This window comes from Canis lupus, chromosome 22 (genome assembly GCF_011100685.1).
Source record: "Canis lupus familiaris isolate Mischka breed German Shepherd chromosome 22, alternate assembly UU_Cfam_GSD_1.0, whole genome shotgun sequence".
Taxonomy (NCBI): domain Eukaryota; kingdom Metazoa; phylum Chordata; class Mammalia; order Carnivora; family Canidae; genus Canis; species Canis lupus.
In genome coordinates this window covers 37,431,393-37,449,181 of record NC_049243.1, presented here as the reverse complement: position 1 = coordinate 37,449,181, position 17,789 = coordinate 37,431,393, and the positions used below count along the sequence as shown (strand labels likewise).

General features: G+C 33.8%; 1 pseudogene; it reads left to right on the top strand.

Moving 5' to 3' along the window:
- Positions 1-15,168: 15,168 nt before the first annotated feature.
- On the top strand, positions 15,169-17,201 carry LOC100685150 (annotated as a pseudogene).
- Positions 17,202-17,789: the final 588 nt, after the last annotated feature.

Below are 17,789 nucleotides of genomic sequence, written 5' to 3'. Positions count from 1 at the left end.
CAAACTAAATTGAAGGAACTGTTAATTTTTACCTAAATTAACTATACAAATTAATCTTCAGGGCTTTAGATATTCAAAACACTTTCTTTTTCTGCTGTTTTTATGAATTTAGATAAATATCACATGTCCTGAACTGAACTAAAGCTTATAAGGGAGAAAGGTAGCAGAGAACTATAGTAATTGAAAGTAGGATGGGGCACTCACATTTTGCTTTAGAGCATATAACATAAATCTGTAAGTATTCTTATTAAATTTAGTAATCAAGTTAATATCTTCTATCTCACAATAATTGAAACTACGAGTAAATAGGACTGAAAGCTTCCAAGTGCAGAATGATTTAAATAAACACCAGTTGCTCTTATGCAATTTCTCTTGTCAGTGCTATGGGCATGTGTATTGAAAGACCAAACTTTTCATATCATGCAATTATTTTTTGTCATTTTTATTCTATATAGTAGCTTTGTTCCTTTCCTGGAAAAAAATTATATTCCTCCCTTTCTTTCTCTATCTCTATCTCTGTCTCTCTCAAAATCATTGAGGTAACTACTGAAGAATGCATGCATGCAACAGCTACAAAAGAGCTTGGTTTGTTCAAACACTCAAGCATGCCATTAAATAGATGCCAGAAGGCCAAGTCTAGAAAAACTTGCAACTTCACAATAAGTCCATAATTCTCTGAAAAATATAATGATCCCACACAATTTCAATGTGTACTCCTCAGCCCTTAAATGTGCTGCAAAATGACTTTAAAATGTTAATGCCCTTTTCTTTTGCAAATAAATAGAGTGATCTTATTAAACATTCTCAGGATCAAGATAGATTGAGGTATGATAGATAAGTGAAAGATATTTTTGAATGATAGTCAAATTATAAAAGCAGGAATATATATTCATAATCCTCAATATTATATCATTTACTTATAAATTCAAAAATTGCTCTTTTTTCTTTGTTAGAGTTTATAATGTTTGTAAATGAATTATCATAGATCATAGCATCATAATCATAGTGATCATGGAAGTGACTAATGGTTAAAAATTACGACTTGGTAATTCTGTGAATCTGTGTTAGCTTTTGTATCTTGATTAAATGAAAGTATATGTTAAGTTCCACAAGTATCATTCATTTCACTCTTGAATACTTGACAGTGCAGAGGGCATTTCCCAGGGTGGTAAGAAACTGGTTGCTTCTTCCTAAACTATATGCCCAAGTGAATGTTAATGTCTTATATACATCATCACTTCTAATTCATGTAAACGCAATTTAGGCTACCAATTTTTGTAAAAAGAATAAGAAGTATGTTAAATATTAATCCCTGCTTTCTTCTTTGCCTTTTCCAGATATATTTATTTGAAGAAGAAATCCTTTAGCAAAGATTTAACTTTTATGTATATCATTTGGTGATTTCTAACACTATTCTATGAACTATGATCTTCCTTGGAAAATCTCAACTTCAATATCCAATCAAAGAATATCTTCATTTGAATGTTTACTGTAAAATCCAACAGTTCCAAAATTAGCTTTTGTATCCCTGACAAAAACATTCTTCATCTTGAATTTTCTGTAATAAACTAAACCTATGTCTTTTACAGGAAATTATTAGTTATAGAAGGGGTAAGAGAATTACAAATATATGTTAGATAGCTGATTTGGAATGGTGAATAGAAGAGTGCATGTTATTGGCAAGTGGCCAAAAGTTTTCCAAAAATCATACATTTGCTATAGTTATACAAAGTAATAACTCCCACAATAGGATATTCTCAAAGGATTCCCACAGGCATTTCTGTATGTTGCGTGTGTGTTTGTGTGTGTGTGTGTGTGTGTGTTCCTATAAAAGAAGTTAATCTATCATTATTTTATGGCAAATAAAACTTGTATGTTTTCTCATTGCCATTTTTTTGGTTGGTCTGAACTAAATGCTTTAAAGACAAAACTAAATTTGTGCAATGTTTTGGTCTGGCAAAGTGCTGAACAATTACCTACTTCTATCCATAAAAATGACATTTCTTTAATTTAGTATCACTGTCATTGTTTGAAACACAAACCGACAAAACAAGTCAAGGCATATATTCATATTAGCTATACTAATAATCCCTGTTATCAAAATAGGCAAAATAGCAAACAGATGAATTTTTTTTAAAAGCTATTAAAATGTTAACTAGCTGTAATTTGAAGCACCAGGGAATAAAACAAAAAAATTAAAAATAAATAAGACATTAGGAAAAACACATTTATATCTTTAGGAAATTTATAGCAATTAAATTTTGATAAATAACATCTTAATCAAAGAGTTCAAGATAAAAGCAAAAATCCAATTAGGGTTGGAATGGGAATGGACATTTCCTCAATAATCTAGTAGAAAAAAGAATCAAGTCCATTAATTTAGAACACAGAAGTTTACAAACTTTTCCAGTAAAGGGGCAGAAAGTAAATGTCTTAGATTTTGAGAGCTATATGGTCTTTTTTGGCCACTATTCAACACTGCTATTGAAGTAGGAAAGCAGATATAAACAAGAGCAAATGAATGGGTTCACTACTCTTCCTTTTTTTTTTTTTTTAAACAAAATCAGTTGCAGGCAAGATTTGTTCAACATACCCATAGTTCATAAACTCTTGAAAATAACCGAGTTTTATAAATAAACTTGCATATAACAGTGTTAATATTTACATCTTCTTGGGCAGCCCAGATGGCTCAGAGGTTTAGCACTGCCTTTGGCCCAGGGCCTAATCCTGGAGACCCAGGATGGAGTCCATGTCAGGCTCCCTGCATGGAGCCTGCTTCTCCCTCTACCTGTGTCTCTGCCTCTCTTTCTCTCTCTGTCTCTCATGAATAAATAAATGAAATCTTTAAAAAAAAGTTTAAATTTTTTTAAAAAAATTACATCTTCTTATTTCCATTACATTAAAACAACTTACCGAACTGAGACAATTCAGTCTAACTCCCTCTCACATTAAACAGGAATATGCACATATAAAAAGAGGCAATATACAGTGCACATTTGTTATGGCCACATACTCTAGAACCAGTTTACTGAAGTTTCCAACCCTCTGTCCAAGACATTATCTATGACTTTGGTAAAGTACTGAGACTGACTTTGCTTTGTTACAACCTATAACTTCATGCTAGTGACAAAAACATGAAAAACAAAACAAAACAAAACAGTATTTTGAAGGGGATCCAAAATAAACTAATTTTTGCAAATTAAGGCATTGATATTGTTGATTATCCTAAATACCAAAACAGTGTAAGAACTTGAATTAATATTTTATTCAAAAATGCATTTTCCTGTTGCAGTATCCACAAATATAAATTTGTTTTTAAAATGTAATAAATGATAGTGACATTTTAATATGAGCAAACTAATAATTATCAACACTTACTTCTTCCTTAATATATGTTTACCAGGAAAAAGACAAATGCCTTCTAATTGAGCCACATGGAATTTACTCTTGGAATTAATTAGAGATAGAATGCAGTTAAAACTAAAAATGCTTTTAAGAAAAATTTAAGGGATGCCTGGGTGGCTCAGCTGTTGAGCGTCTGCCTTCAGCTCAGGGTGTGGTCCTGGAGTCCTGGGATCCAACTCCCTGCATGGAGCCTGCCTCTCCCTCTGCCTGTGTCTCTGCCTCTCTCTCTGTGTCTCTCATGAATAAATAAATAAAACCTTAACAAAAAGAAAAAAATATTAAAATATTATAAAACAAAAGTGATCCAGAAAACACTTTCTAGATATTCTAAATACAGGAAAGATTTTAGTTAATAATAATAAATATATATGTGTATATATTATATGTATATATTATAAGAATAATACCAAATCATGTGAATAGGAATGCACATTTTGGTTAATAATAATAAATATATATTTTTTATAATACCAAATCATGTGAATGGGAATGCAGATTTAACATAACTGTATAAGTATATTAATTATGCAGCTGTAAATTATGTGAGATGTAGCTAAACTTATGGGTAGTTTTAGAAATAGCACAATAAAAAATATCATAATAACAAAAAACAGATACGGAAGCAGAAAAGAAAATTTTGTGAATCTATCTTTTTTTGATATATCAGGTTTTTGAACATGTGACAGAAAACGGAACTGTATATGACTTCCCTTGTCTATATATGCCAGTTTTTTCTGATGAAATTTTATGTGACAAGCATTACTTCCATGGGTAATATCAGAAGAAAAATCCATTCTAAGAAAACATACACACACACACACAAACACTGCTTTCCATCAAATATAGTGGAGATTGATTCATGTATTTTTAAACTCTTCCATTTCTGTTAATCATTAATGATATTGTTGCATAAAGTAAAGACATACCCTGTTCTCACTTTGCGATTTCTTTTTCAGTTGAGTGCATGGTTTATATTTTCAAATCATTAGGTTAAGCAAACATGGGTATAATATCAATGCAAAAAATCAAAATATTAATCATAAATTAATATATCTTGACCACAAGTTTTTAAAATGTGTTAATTTACAATTTTGTGTTCTTTAATGACTTATTTTTAAAATTTTTCTGTCACTAAATTTATCACTTTTAACCAAAGTTATCTCAAGTGTTTTGGACAGTTCAAAACCATAAGATTAATCTAAAAGGATTGTGTGTATGTGTGTATTTTATTAAGGGCATTCTCTAAAAACAAAACTTAAGCCATTTCTACATAGGCCTGAGGTTTAAAAGGTTAAAGATTACTATTTCAAAACAATATCACAGTATCAATAGTACTTGCATATCTATTTCCAGTCAATATTTTTTTTTCCACCAGTGCTTGCCCCATTTCAAACTAGATTATGTGACCTCTCCGGACTCAATAATTTGTCTATAAATTTGGGACAACATTCACCTTCTAATGAGAATTATAGGTATCCAAATTTATCCTTGTATTTGTATTTTTTAATTGCACTTTAAATCAATTTATGTGTTTGTGCTTAAATACATTATCATTTCCTCTACATGTGCCACTTTTATGTCCTTCCTGTCTTTAGCATCTTCCTTAAGCTACTTGTTATACCAGACCCAGAAAAAAACCTTAAAAGTTAAATAATATATTCATATAAATTTACAAGAAAATGGAAAATTATTTTTTAAACTGGCTGCAACTATTTTTTTTACAAGATCTCTTCCTTTGGAGACTTTTAATAGTCAATACTTTCAAAGCATAAGTTCATAACATATTAACTGATAAAACAACTATAAGTAAAATTAAACCTAAGCATTGCACATGTCACATTTGATAATTCCTTCTCTTTATTATTATTAATGCAACTAGTAATTTTTGGTTCCTCTGATCACTATGTAAAACTTTAGAGGATTTTATGTTTTAATTTTTCCTATGAAACAATACAGACATTATGCCATAGGAAAATTCATCATATAAAGCTGGGTTTTAAAAATATATTATTTTTTGTTTTGTTTAGTTATGCCCCGAAGTTCGACCATACTCAGCTTTGTCTGTGGTTTCTAATACTTGAAGTGCTAATGCGAGCAGATCCTCCTATAGACAGTGGAAACTCCTGGGAAAAGACTGTTAACATTCTACGCGCACACGCACATACACGTACACACACACACACAACACACACACCCCTAAATTTAAGAATGTTGATTTTATCAAGAAACAAGATTCTTTAGATTTCTTTTCTTTGCCCTTTAAAGGGTTTAGTTCGATAATATACTAACTTGTTTATAAGTCAATGTTTATAATAGCTATTAAGGTACGAGCTTCATTGTTCAACCCTGGAGATAGATGGACAAAATTTTGGTCCTTCTCCCTTGAGATTGAGGGAAATGATTCTCAGAAACTAAGAACAAACATCTCTCAAATTTCATTGGCTAAAATGGGGTGTATAAGCTTCAATGGACCAGAATACACAAAAGGATGATTTCGTTATTAAACAATGTGTTTTTTAAAATATTTAATTGCAATATAGATTGTATTTTAACTTGTTTTTAGCTGTGTTGAGATATAAATTGACACACAAAAATTACATATATTTAATATATTCATCTTGATGAGTTACTACTCAATGTGTTTCATGTATGCTGGTTGAAGCAGTTGCTAGAAATTTTATTTTGTTCTGTTTAATTTTAATTATTTCCCTTCACTTCATCGGTAGCTTCTAATACTTACAGTCCTATTGTGAGCAGTTCTCACACATAAAGGGAACTCCTGGACCATGACTTTTAACACTTCCTCTCCCCCCCAAAAAAAATTAGATTACAATAATTATGTGATAAAACCATGGAAATATTTTTCTATTGCATGGGTACTCTGAATAGTCATCTGACTATTCTTAAAGGAAAAAACTGAATTTATATATTTTTCAAGTGTGATTTACTCTTTCCATGCCCAGAAAATTAGGATACATAGAATATTAAAAATAAGAGATATTCATTACAAAGAAAGGAATTATAATTCATACTAATCATATCGAACACAGACTTCTTTGATTTTATCTAAATTGATAGCACATTTTGTAATAGGCTAATGAAGTCTGTGACCCAGACACCAACCCTTCTATGGAATCTTTTGAGAAAATAGCATAGAGGCATTGATCATAAAGTAGTATTATTGGTCTCAAAATATCAACAAAAACCTTATTGTATCCATCAAATGTAGACTCCATAATTTTATAAAATGCTGGATTTACTATATCTAATAATGTATATACCAATTAGCAAATATACCCATTTTAATTAACAAAATGGTATTGAAAGAAAAATATTCTTAAGATACCAATATCATATTTGAAAACTTATGTAACATTATTACTTCAATCATATGCATTTAAGTATGCTTCATACATGTTTTTGAAATGTTCTAAATTTGTTTTATTCTATAGTAGAGTTTATAGAAGGGTGAGAAAGAAAAGTGACTTAGAATTTTAAGCTAATAAATTTTCAAATGTCATAAAGTTGATGAATTTGCATACTATTTATGAGAAAGTAGAAAGTGCTCCCTTCTCTGGCATTAAATAAGGATCTGAAAATACAGGAAAGCTTAATAAGAAACAGACGTAAATATCATAGTATGATGTCTCTGTATGGTTCTATTCAGTTTAAACCAAATTAATAATGATAATAATGAGTTCTCAAAAGTCTGTAACTTCTCATCCCTAGTTAAATAGCTAAACTCTGTGAAAATGCATAAATCAGAATTTAAGCAAAATAGTGACTAAAGAACATAGTATTGCTAAATATTATTCAAGATAATTACGTGTTTTTAAATTTTTATATGTCATACTTAAAAGAAAAATTATTTACTACACTATGCTTCAGAAGCTTCATAAACAATATTCAGAAATGAGTATTTAAAAATTCAAAGGAAGGCCTTTCGAATAAATGTTCAGTGATGAACCACTGTGATTTAAATTGTTGTGTGTTAGTTATTTATCTTCTTTCCCTGATTTTTTTATTTAAATGCAGTAAATGGAATTTATGGAAAGACAACAGAAGACAGCTGGGAGCAAAGGAAAAAGGAAACAGAGATTTCAAGTAGAAGAAATGAGAGATTACATCATGTTTGGATATAGGACATTATTCAGATGACATAAATCCAGATTAGCTTTCCTTGCTTAAAGTATTAGGCAAGGATAAGGATTAACACAACATTTGAATAAAGTTGGTTTCTTTAGAACAGTGTTTTTGGCATTTTGAAAATGCCATATTAAAGCTTCCTTCAGTAAAACATATTCTTCAGTTATTGTAAATACATTAAATAATATTTCTTTACAAATTTTTTTACTTTTTTAAATAAATTATTGCTTTTTTGGTCCAATGAGTTTCTTTCTTATTGACAGCTAGTACATAAACAAGGCATTTACTGTGTTTATTATTTAATCTCAACCAGCACATAAAATTGAAGATCTGAAATGTCCTCAATTAATTATATTAAAATAAAAAATATTGCCGAACTGATTTATGATGTGAAAATTATGTCTAACAATACATACTTCTACAGAGAAGTGATGGTTGCAGTGTATGCATCCATTTCCATAGAAAAGCTAAACTAAATCTGTAATCTCTTGATCTTTACAACTATTTTAGATTCTGTCAATCTTCCTTAGGAATGCACACTGACCTGATTTTAGTAGTTGATAATCTTTATTTCTAATGCTAAGGTGGATCACATATCCAAACTTGACCTAGTTACATTTAGCATAGAAGGAATTTATTAGATATCAGTGTAAAACTAGTTGATAAAACTATCATGAGTTTTCTTTTTGGATGTTCTATATTTTACTATCATGTGCATTTTTAAATGAGAGAATGAAGAATTTAGAAATAGAGATGGAATTCTAGTAATCTTAATAAGATGATATGACCTAGCATTACAGCATGTTTTTGTTCAATTAACAGTTGAGGAATAGAGATAATTCTATCTTAATGTTTCATAAAAGAGGAAAAATATTCATTATTTCCTTCTATCTAATCTCTGCAGTCACTGCATCAATTCCATGATGCTGATAACTATTTTTTCCACACTTTTGAAATATGGTAATAGGAATAATGGGTCTGATTACTGAAGCGATACAAAATTATTAAGAGCTTGCATTGTGAACATGAACTCCATAGGTTCAAATCCTGTTTTGGCAATCTCTTATTTATATAATCTTGGGCAATGTACTTAACCCCTCTATATAATTTTTATTAGCCAAGTCATATATTAAGTGGTTCTTCTGCTTGTATATTTTCAATATGCAAAACAAATTCACCACATTTGTAATCACTGATATTTCATTTTCCTTACTCCTCAATATCTTATTATGAAACTTTTTATTTATTTATTTAACTTCATTGTCTTCACTAGATCTTTATAAATATTTAGGATTCTATTCCGTTTCATGGCTAGTAAATGACATTCAGCCTTTCTACCACTAGTACGTGCAACACAATAGAGTAGTATGGGATATTTTCAGCTCCACCTTTCTGGGAAACCTTCCAAGGAACATAGGCAGAAAGAATCACCTTGGGAGAAGACTTTTTTTTCTATTTGCAATCACTTTAAACACTTTTTCCATATAATCTGTTTCCACTTCTTGTTCCCACTGGGTCTTCCAAGGACCACTTGTTCCACGAAGACCTCCAACATCTTTTCCTTTATCTTTGAACTATTAAAAAATATTCTGACCCATTAAAAGAAAAAGATTCAAGACTGAGAAGTAGGTCCATGGTAGTTTGAGATTATAAGTAAATGCAGACACAAATAAGGCAAATTTTAAAACTTGTGGATATTATTTAAACCATTTCAACATTTTCTCCACTGTAAATGTCATAATATTTTACATATTTGGGGCATCGGTATACATAAGATTTTATGATTCACTAAATTAACTTCTTCATAATAATTTTGGCAAATGATTGAATAGGAGAGAAATGGGGAAAAAATAACGGTCTTTTGGTTATGCACTGGTGCACAATGAACATCACACAATTTAGTAACTCCAAATAACCATTACAATAATTTGGTTTTCTCACACATCTAATTATAAAATAAACTACTAAAATAGCCTCTTTATTAAGTAGTTTAATAGCAAGTCATTTCAAGTGTAATACTATGTTTATGGAATTCTTTAAATAGTTTACTTTGGAGTTCTTTAAATAGTTTAATAGGAAAGACTTCTAACACCATAGAGAAATTTATCTGATAATAGGACCCCATTTTTCCTTCTTGAAGAACTCCAGTGTTTAGTATACAAGAAGGTATACATTTATTCCAAGTAATATTTTGTTTTTTTATGATGTTACTTGGATTATTTTGAAATTTTTCATAGTCTTTTTATCAGTTCTGTGTTTTTTTTTTCTGTAATCCACTTTAATTTCCTTCTATGCCATGGATCATTTGCATGTGTTTTTATTATGTGCTTTGTGAGTTGCTCTGTATTGGCCATTTTTACTCCATTAGGGTCAGAGAACAATGCCTTATTTTATGCAACTATTTTCTGTATGGCCTAGTTCATAATCAATTCCAATCAAGTATACTGGAAAGCAATGAGGGTGGCCAGATCAGTTCCATTTTATAAGATATTATTTGTTCTGTTAACATTATCTAATCCTATGATTTAAGTTACCTGGCTGATGGCAAGATACATAATAATGAAATATTTCTATGTTATTAAGGTATTTTTCATTTCCAAATTCTATTTTAGAACATTTGAAAAATACAGTTAACTACCCCTTCCTTGTTAACCCTCTAAATAAGACACATTTTTTTTCATAAATTTACTATATTTTAAAGGACGCATGGTCATAACATTTGGCTCTAGACTTTAGCAAAGTTGTGATTTTGTTTTTTTTCCCTCATTTCTGTTTTGTCATTATTTGATCCTTTCTTCATCTGAAGTATTACTGTCCTCAATTTAGATCCATTTATTAGTCATAAGCTCTTGATTTGTCATTAATAGATTTTGATAGACTAATTCACACTGATTTGTACATAGCTGATAATGTTTAATATTTTTCCTATCATCTACTTAAGAAGCCTGATCCATACTATATTATCCATATAAAATTTTATGGATATTAAATCTATATTTAGTGTTAAAATTTAGAGGGCATACAGATGTTTTTAAGTTGCAATCATTGTTTTCACTTTTGCAGTTTTCTTTTCATTTAGAGTCTGTGATTTTTTTTCATGTCTCAATAACTTTATAAGCCATTTGATATTTTTGTGGAATTCTTAAAATCTGTCTACATTAAATGACAGGTTTTTGCTTGTTTTTGGTAAGGTGATGTTTTCCATAAAAGGACTATGCTTTGTGGCAGGAAAGTGATTATTCTGAGGTTTCATAAATTATCATACATTTTGGTTTAACAAATAAGCCTTCAGCCATAGATTGAGTCATTTACTCTAAATAGGCTAGATTTTCAGCAGAATCTGACATAAATGCTGAAAACAAACTAATGGTTGCCAGAGAGGAGTGGGTGGGAGATGGGCATGATAAGTGAAGGGGAGTAAGAGGTACAGTTATAGAATAAGTCACGGGGATAAAAGACACAACAAAGAGTATAGTCAATGTTACTATAATAGCATTGTATGATATCAGATGGTAGGGGCACTTGTGGTGAGCACAGAATAATATAGAAATGTCAATAGTAGTTTTGATAAAAAATGTTGTGTTGGGCCTGAATGGCTCTATCAGTTAAGCATCTGTCTCTTGATTTTGGCTCAGGTCATGATCTCAGGGTCCTGATATTAGCTGCTTGGGGCTCTGCAATGGGCATGGAGCCTGCTTAAGATTCTCTCTCTCCCTCTCCCCTTGCCCTTCCCTCCTCTAAAAAAAAAGTTGTGTTATTGCATTGACTTTGATAATTAATTGTTTGGAGAGAAGAAATATCTATTGAAAATATCCCATTAAAAAAGTAAGTTATTTAAAATATGGGTATCACAGTTCTCTTCTAAATGTAGGGATTCAGGGTTGCTTGGGTGGCTCAGTTGGTTAAGCATCTGCCTTAAGCTCAGATCATGATTCTCAGGGTCCCGGGATCCAGTCCTGCACCAACTCCCTGCTCAGGGAGGAGTCTGCTTGTCCCTCTTCCTCTGTTCCCTCTGTCCCTCATCCCCACTCATGCTCTCTCCCTCTTCCTCCACTCTCTTTCTCTCACTCTATTCTCTCTCAAATAAATAAAATCAAGAAAGAAAGAAAGAAAGAAAGAAAGAAAGAAAGAAAGAAAGAAAGAAAGAAGAAAGAAAGAAAGAAAAAAGAAAGAAAGAAAGAAAAAGAAAGAAAGAAAGAAAGAAAAAGAAAGAAGAAAGAAAGAAAGAAAGAAAGAAAGAAAGAAGAAAGAAAGAAAGAAAGAAAGAAAGAAAAAGAAGTGTAGGGATTAGATACGTTTATTTTAAAGCCTTTTCTAATATTCTAAAATTATGCCATAATAGTTAAGCTTTTAAGAATAATCAATTAAAGTTTTTAAAATCTATTTGTACAAATTTATCCCACAAAAGAAATGTTAAACTACAAAAAAATGGGGCAGTTGAAACTTTGGAATTTCAACCATCAAATTTAAGCCTGGGAAAATAGATTTTTATTTAAGATATTGGAATAAAAAACAATAATTTACTAGAATAAAAATTATTATTCTTTGAGCATCATACATAGACTGTGCAAGGATCTTTTCTCTATTTTCTTTCATTTCATTTAGTCTTCTGTGAAATTCTATTTAAAGCCAGTGTGATCTTTAAGTTCAGATCAGCCCTGCAGGGCTGCTGAACAAAATGAATAATGAGCCCAGCGGGATCTGACTAGCTATGTCTCAGTTTGTCATGCTGAAAATTAATTGAGAATGAGGAATTTGCAATAAAATTACAATGTCACATATGTAAAATATCTAATGTGCTATGCAGGATATGAACTTAAATTTATCTGCTGTATAGCTTTCTTAAAATAATTTTTATATAATTTTACAAATTCTGAAATACTAGGTCACTAAAAGGTTGAATAAATATGTTCCACAAAGTATAACAAGGCTAACACTATTTCTAATAACTATAATTTGCCAAACACTCAAAGGCTATGCATTAACTATTGCCAACATCTGGATGAAAACTGAAAATGTGAACCATTATCCATACTATGCCAATATCCCAGATGGTTTCTGTCATATAAAGAAAGATAAAAACTGTGCATATTTGACTAAAATTTTGTTTTCAACTAACTGATTTAGAGTTGTTGAAATAGTAAGTATGTGCTTGAATTTGTGCAAATTTAATTTTACCCTGATTTACTTAATATTCAATTTTGTGTTTCATAGAATTTGAACTTTTTTCAATAACAATGTAATCAATTCATAGAATAAAAATTATATGTGAAGACATATAAAAAGAAGAAGAAATCTAAGATGAATCAGAAAATATTTTAATATAGGCAAGAGAGTTTCTCACTTATAAGTATTACTTTCAACCAATTTTCAAATAAATTCATGTTGTTACTTTATTTATTTATTTATTTATTTATTTATTTATTTATTTATTTTGAGAGAGAGAGAGAGAGAGGCAGGAAGTGGCAGAGGGAGAGAGAGAAATTCAAGCTGACTCCATCCAACACAGAGACCCAGGAGGGGCTCCATGTAGGGCTTGATCCCACAACCCTGAGATCGGGACTTGAGTTGAAACCAAGAACTGGAGGCTTAACAACAGACTGAGCTACCCAGAACCCCCTATATTTGCTTTCTTAGCATGCTTTTATTTTTGAAATGCGTACATGAACAATTATTTTAAAACATCAAGAAAGTGACATCTATTTAATGGAGTAACAAACTGCTAATTCCTCATTGCTATTAATATAAGAACTACCAGGGTAATGGTTAAAATGGTAAAACATTTCATGAGCAGGACCCCTGGGTGGCTCAGTTGGTTAAGCCTTCTACTCTTGATTTTGGCTCAGGTCATGGTCTCAGGGTTGTAAGATGGAGCCTCACATCCAGCTCCAAGCTGAGCGTGGAGCCTTTAAGATTTTCTCTCTTCCTCTCCCTCCCCACCACTTAAAGAAAGAAAAAGAAGAAAGAAAAAGAAAAAGAAAGAAAGAAAGAAAGAAAGAAAGAAAGAAAGAAAGAAAGAAAGCAAGCTTGAGGTCCCTTGGTCCTTCTGCTGCACAGGAGCCACGGTGGCCTCTGAGGGGGTGGCAGTGGGGCCCGCAGCTCTGGCCTCAGGCGCCCCGACCGTCCCGACGGCCTCTAGGGCTCCCGAACGTCCAGCCATGGGTGGGCGAGCTGTCCCGGGCGGTGGGACCTACATCCTGTGCAGGGTGCGGGGCTGCGGTAAGATCCTGCCCAACAGCCCAGTGCTCAACATGCACCTGGTCAAGAGCCACCGCCTGCAGGATGGCATAGTTAATCCAACAATAAGAAAAGACTTGTTGGCCATGTCTACGTCTTCCTCTGTGAGATTTCTCTTCATGTCTTTTGCCCATTTCATGATTGGATTGTTTGTTTCTTTGCTGTTGAGTTTAATAAGTTCTTTATAGATCTTGGAAACTAGCCCTTTATCTGATATGTCATTTGCAAATATCTTCTCCCATTCTGTAGGTTGTCTTTTAGTTTTGTTGACTGTATCCTTTGCTGTGCAAAAGCTTCTTATCTTGATGAAGTCCCAATAGTTCATTTTTGCTTTTGTTTTTTTTGCCTTCATGGATGTATCTTGCAAGAAGTTACTGTGGCCAAGTTCAAAAAGGGTGTTGCCTGTGTTCTCCTCTAGGATTTTGATGGAATCTTGTCTCACATTTAGATCTTTCATCCATTTTCAAGCACATGAGAAAATGCTCCGCATCACTTGCCATCAGGGAAATACAAATCAAAACCACAAGGAGATACCCACCTCACACCAGTGAGAATGGGGAAAATTAACAAGGCAGGAAACCACAAATGTTGGAGAGGATGCGGAGAAATGGGAACCCTCTTGCACTGTTGGTGAGAATGTGAACTGGTGCAGCCACTCTGGAAAACTGTGTGGAGGTTCCTCAAAGGGTTAAAAATAGACCTGCCCCACGACCCAGCAATTGCACTGTTGGGGATTTACCCCAAAGATACAGATGCAATGAAACGCTGGGACACCTGCACCCCGATGTTTATAGCAGCAGCAATGTCCACAATAGCCAAACTGTGGAAGGAGCCTCGGTGTCCATAGAAAGATGAATGGATAAAGAAGATGTGGTTTATGTATACAATGGAATATTCCTCAGCCATTAGAAATGACAAATACCCACCATTTGCTTCAACGTGGATGGAACTGGAGGGTATTATGCTGAGTGAAGTAAGTCAATCGGAGAAGGACAAGCATTATATGGTCTCTTTCATTTGGGGAATATAAAAAATAGTAACAGGGAATAAAGGGGAAAGGAGAAAAAATGAGTGGGAAATATCAGAAAGGGAGACAGAACATGAGAGACTCCTAACTCTGGGAAATGAACAAGGGGTGGTAGAAAGGGAAGTGGGCGGGGGGTGAGGGTGACTGGGTTACGGGCACTGAGGTGGGCACTTGACGGAATGAGCACTGGGTGTTATGCTATATGTTGGCAAATTGAACTCTAATAATAAATAAATAAATAAATAAATAAATAAATAAATAAATAAATAAATAAAGACTTGAAAGCCGTACCAAAATTCTACTGTTGTCCAATTGAAGGATGCCCTAGAAGCCCTGACAGACCATTTTCTCTCGTAAAACAGCACTTTATGAAAATGCATGCTGAAAAGAAGCATAAATGCAGTAAGTGCAGCAATTCCTATGGCACAGAATGGGACTTGAAAGGCATGCAGAGGATTGTGGCAAGACCTTCCAGTGCACACGCGGCTGTCTCTATGCCAGTAGAGCTGCTTTACAGTCCCACATCTACCGCACTGCACATGAGATCCCAGCAGAGCACAGGGATCTACCGAGTAAAAAAAGGAAAACAGCTGCCTGCACAGCCAGAAGTTGTCCAGTAAGACCACTGAGTCCCTAAGCACCCAACCAGTTCCCAAACCAGACACTCAGGAACTGGAAACTTCAGAAATAAAGCTGGTTGCATCTTTTGAAGACTCTTGCAACTCTAATGCCAGAAAGCAGACTTTCACACCACCTCCAAGATACTCTCAGAAGTTGCTTTTACCCAAGCCCAAAGTGGCTCTGATGAAACTTCCTGTTATGCAGTTTTCTCCCGTGCCTGTCTTCGTGCCTACAGCCGACTCCTGGGCTCAGCCTGTGGTGTTGGGTGTCGATCATCAAGGTTCTGCCCCAGGTGCTGTGTACATACTGCCCTTGTCAGTAGGAACCCTCATCCTTGGCCTAGATTCAGAGGCTGCCTGTCTTAAAGAGAGTCTCCCTCTTTCAAAAATTGTAAGTCCTGTGGCTATGAAGCCAATTAGTACAGGTGTTCAAGTGAACTTGGGTAAGAGCCTGTCTGATCCTTCACAAGAACTAGGGAACACCTGTCAGAAGAACAGCATTTCTTCCATCAACATACAGACGGACCTGTCTTACACCACACCGCACTTCCTACCTTCCACATAGTGGGCGGGCCCTATTCCTCTGTACCTTCTTGTTTTCAAGAAGATTTGACATTTGGTTCTCAAGTCTCCCTTCCCATAGCGTTCATATGCAAACGTTTTTGCCCAGTTCTAAGGTGACCTCATCCATAGCTGCTCAGACTGATGCATTTATAGATGCCTGTTACCAGTCAGGTGGGATCTCCAGAGAAACCCAGACCAGTGGAGTGCAGAATCTGACAGATAACTAAGTACAGATGGACCAACCTGTAATGCATGGAGACATTTTTGAGAGCGTCCATCCATCCTATGGTGTTTCTACAGACAGAATTATAGGCAGCAGCTTAGTAGCAGAAACTGTCACTCATGATTTGTTACCTCAGAACCACCCTAACACTTTAAATCAAGATCTTGAGAAATCTGCACCAATTATAAACTTCAGCGCACAGCACAGTATGCTTCCTTCACAGAACATGACAGATAATCAGACCCAAACTATAGATTTATTAAGTGATTAGGAAACATCTTGTCAAGTAATCTGCTCAGTCAGACACTGGACAATCATAGTCTTTTGTCTGACACGAGTACTGGACCTGACCCCCAGCTTCCATCTGGCCCTACCCAGAATCCTGCAATGAGTTTTGATATTGAAGAGTTCTTGTCGGCCTCAAATATCCAGACTCAAACCAAAGAGAGTGAGCTTAACACCATGACCACTGAGCCTGTCTTGGAATCGCTGGACATAGAAACCCAAACGGACTTCTTCCTTGCAGACACCCGTGCTCAGTCCTATAGTTGTAGGGGAGATTCTAACTTTTTAGGCCTTGAAATGTTTGACCCACAGACACAGACAGACTTAAACTTCTTTTTAGACAGTAGCCCCCATCTGCCTCTGGGAAGTATTCTGAAACACTCCAGCTTTTCCATGAGTACTGATTCATCTGACACAGAGACCCAAACTGAAGGAATCTCCGCTGCTAAAAATATACCTACTGTATATTTTTATATATCTCTACTGTAGAGAGCAAAGTTCAGTTGAACAGTACAGAAACACAATGAATTCCGTCTTCGAAACCCTGGGGAGCTTGTTCTTCACCAGCAACGAAACTCAAACAGCAATGGATGACTTTCTTCTGGCTGATTTAGCCTGGAACACAATAGACTCTCAGTTTAGCTCTGTAGAAACCCAGACGTGTGCCAAACTACACACGATCTCCAACTTCTGAAAATGATGTCCGTGAGTGCAACGGCTGTTACAATTTCCTTCTAGGTTTGGGAAAATGGGAGAGTGGGACAACAGTTTTAACACTATTGAATGTAGTTACTGATGCATTTACTTCGATTCTTGGAGGGTCTTTTGCCTTTTGTACTTGTAAACATGAAATTTGTGTATAAATGTGAGTGTATTATAAAGCGTAAGATGTTGATCTATTAAAAAAAAAGAAAGAAGTTTGAGGACATTCATTGCTTTCTTTTTTTCTCTTTTATTTCTTTTTTTTTTTTTTTTTTTTTTCAAATAGGCTCCATAGGATGCTTGGGTGGCTCAGAACATTAAGCGTCTGCCTTCAGTTTAGGTCATAATCCCAGGGTCCTGGGATGGAGCCCTGAGATGCATAACCTGCTCAGGCAGGAGTCTGCTTCTCCCTCTCCCTCTCCCTTTGCCCCTCCCTCTGTTCATGTTCTCTCTCTCTCTCTCAAATAAATAAATAAAATAAACAAATTATTTACTTATAAAACAAATAAAATAAACAAATTATTTATTTAGAAAATAAACAAAATAGGCTCTATGCCTCAAACTCAGGACCCTTATGTCA